This window comes from Arachis ipaensis, chromosome B1 (assembly GCF_059453495.1).
Source record: "Arachis ipaensis isolate K30076 ecotype BB chromosome B1, ASM5945349v1, whole genome shotgun sequence".
Taxonomy (NCBI): Eukaryota; Viridiplantae; Streptophyta; class Magnoliopsida; order Fabales; family Fabaceae; genus Arachis; species Arachis ipaensis.
Genome location: NC_142436.1, coordinates 104,284,791 through 104,287,868, shown reverse-complemented (window position 1 = coordinate 104,287,868; position 3,078 = coordinate 104,284,791). Strand labels below are relative to the sequence as shown.

The following is a 3,078-nucleotide window of genomic DNA, read 5'->3' as shown; positions in this document are numbered from 1 at the left end:
TATTTGGGGAAGAGTGTTATGAAAAGGTGTGAAGAGGAGAGAAAAAGGGGTGGGGTAGGTGGGGATCCTGTGGGGTCCACAGATCCAGTGGGGTCAAGGACTTAACATCCCTACTTCAATTAGGCGTGTAAAACGCCCTTGCTGTGCAATCCTGGCGTTTAACGCCAGACTGCTGCTTGTTTCTGGCGTTAAACGCCAGACAGATGCTTGTTTCTGGCGTTTAAATGCCAGAATGCTCCTCCTCCAGGGTGTGCTATTTTTAATGCTGTTTTTTATTCTGTTTTTTATTTTTTAGTAGTTTTTGTGACTCCACATGATCATCAACCTAAAAAAAAACATGAAATAAAATAAAAAATAAAATAGATATAATCAAATAACATTGGGTTGCCTCCCAACAAGCGCTTCTTTAATGTCAATAGCTTGACAGTGAGCTCTCATGGAGCCTTACAGATAATCAGAGCAAGGTTGGAACCTCCCAACACCAAACTTAGAGTTTAGTTGTGGCCTCCCATCACCAAACTTAGAGTTTGACTGTGGGGGCTTTGGTTGACTCTGCAGTGAGAGAAGCTTTTCATGCTTCCTCTCCATGGTTACAAAAGGAGATCCTTGAGTCTTAAACACAAGGTTGTCCTCATTCAGTTGAAGGACCAACTCTCCTCTGTCCACATCAATCATAGCTCTTGCTGTGGCTAGGAAGGGTCTTCCAAGGATGATAGATTCATCCTCATCCTTCCCAGTGTCTAGGATTATGAAATCAGCAGGGATGTAAAGGCCTTCAACATTTACTAACACGTCCTCTACTTGTCCATAAGCCTGTTCTCTTGAGTTGTCTGCCATCTCTAATGAGATTCTGGCAGCTTGTACCTCAAAGATCCCAAGTTTTTCCATTACAGAGAGTGGCATTAAGTTTATGCCTGACCCTAGGTCACACAGAGCCTTCTCAAAGGTCATGGTGCCTATGTTACAGGGAATTAAGAATTTACCAGGATCCTGTTTCTTTTGAGGTAATTTCTACCTATCCAATGCATTTAGTTCATTGGTGAGCAAGGGAGGTTCATCTTCCCAAGTCTCATTACCAAATAATTTGGCATTCAGCTTCATGATTGCACCAAGGTACTTAGCAACTTGCTCTTCAGTAATGTCTTCATCCTCTTCCGAGGATGAATACTTATCAGAGCTCATGAAGGGCAGAACGAGGTTCAATGGAATCTCTATGGTCTCTAGATGAGCCTCAGATTCCTTTGGTTCCTCAAAGGGAAACTCCTTATTGGTCACTGAGCGTCCCAGGAGGTCTTCCTCACTAAGATTCACGTCCTCCTCCTCCATTTTGGGTTCGGCCACACCAAGTAAGGTAATGGCCTTGCACTCTCTTTTTGGATTCTCTTCTGTATCGCTTGGGAGAGTACTAGGAGGAGTTTCAGTGACTCTTTTATTTAGCTGGCCCACTTGTGCCTCCAAATTTCTAATGGAGGACCTTGTTTCATTCATGAAACTTAGAGTAGCCTTAGATAGATCAGAGACTATATTTGCTAAGTTAGATGGATTCTGCTCAGAATTCTCTGTCTGTTGCTGAGTGGATGATGGAAAAGGTTTGCTATTGCTAAACCTGTTTCTTCCACCATTATTAAAGCCTTATTGAGGCTTTTGTTGATCCTTCCATGAGAAATTTGGATGATTTCTCCATGAGGGATTATAGGTGTTTCCATAGGGTTCACCCATGTAATTCACCTCTGCTATTGCAGGGTTCTCAGGATCATAAGCTTCTTCTTCAGAAGATGCCTCTTTAGTACTGTTGGATGATTCCTTCAATCCATTCAGACTCTGAGAGATCATAGTGACTTGCTGAGTCAATATTTTATTATGAGCCAATATGGCATTCAGAGTATCAATTTCAAGAACTCCCTTCCTCATAGGCATCCCATTACTCACAGGATTCCTTTCAGAAGTGTACATGAACTGGTTATTTGCAACCATGTCAATGAGTTCTTGAGCTTCTACAGGCGTTTTCTTTAGGTGAATGGATCCACCTGCAGAATGGTCCAATGACATATTTGATAATTCAGACAGACCATCATAGAATATATCCAGGATGGTCCATTCTGAAAGGATGTCAGAAGGACACTTTTTGGTCAGTTCCTTGTATCTCTTCCAAGCTTCATAGAAGGACTCACCTTCTTTCTATTTGAAGGTTTGAACATCCACTCTAAGCTTACTAAGCTTTAGAGGAGGAAAGAACTTGGCTAAGAAAGTCGTGCCCAGCTTATCCCAAGAGTTCAGGCTGTCTTTAGGTTGAGAGTCCAACCATATTCTAGCTCTGTCTCTTACAGTAAATGGGAAAAGCATAAGCCTGTAGACCTCAGGATCAACCCCATTGGTCTTAACAGTATCACAGATTTGCAAGAATTCAGTTAAGAACTGAAAAGGATCTTCTGATGGAAGTCCATGAAACTTGCAGTTCTGTTGCATCAGAGAAACTAATTGAGGTTTCAGCTCAAAATTGTTTGCTCCAATGGCAGGGATTGAGATGCTTCTTTCATGTAAATTGGAATTTGGTGTAGTAAAGTCACCAAGCATCTTCCTTGCATTGTTATTATTTTCGGCCATGTCTCCTTCTTTTTCGAAAATTTCTGTCAGATTTTTTCCAGAGAGTTGTGCTTTAGCTTCCCTTAGCTTCCTCTTCAGAGTCCTTTCAGGTTCAGGATCAACTTCAACAAGAATGTTCTTATCCTTATTCCTGCTCATATGAAAAAGAAGAAAACAGAAAATAAAAGGAATCCTCTATGTCACAGTAGAGAGGTTCCTTTATGTGAGTAGAAGAGAAGAATAAAAGAAGGGAAACAGAAAAACTCGAACACAGAGAGGAAGATAGGGTTCAAATTTTTAGATGAAGAGAAGTGTTAGTAAATAAATAAAATAATTAGAAAGAGATGAGGGGAGAGAATTTCGAAAATTAAATAAATTAAAATTAAAATATTTTTGTTTTTAATTTAAGATTAAAATTAAAATTCGAAAATTAAGAAAGGAAAATTAAATCAAATTAAATTAAATTTAAAACAATTAGTTAATTTAAAAAGGAAT

The 3,078-nt window shown here is 39.7% G+C and overlaps 1 non-coding gene across 1 annotated transcript; it reads left to right on the top strand.

Annotated features, from left to right (window-relative positions):
* The first annotated feature begins 2,104 nt into the window (after window positions 1-2,104).
* On the top strand, window positions 2,105-2,211 carry LOC148577740 (small nucleolar RNA R71). Its single transcript, XR_015903337.1, has one exon. It is a non-coding gene; the product is annotated as a small nucleolar RNA R71 (small nucleolar RNA).
* Window positions 2,212-3,078: the final 867 nt, after the last annotated feature.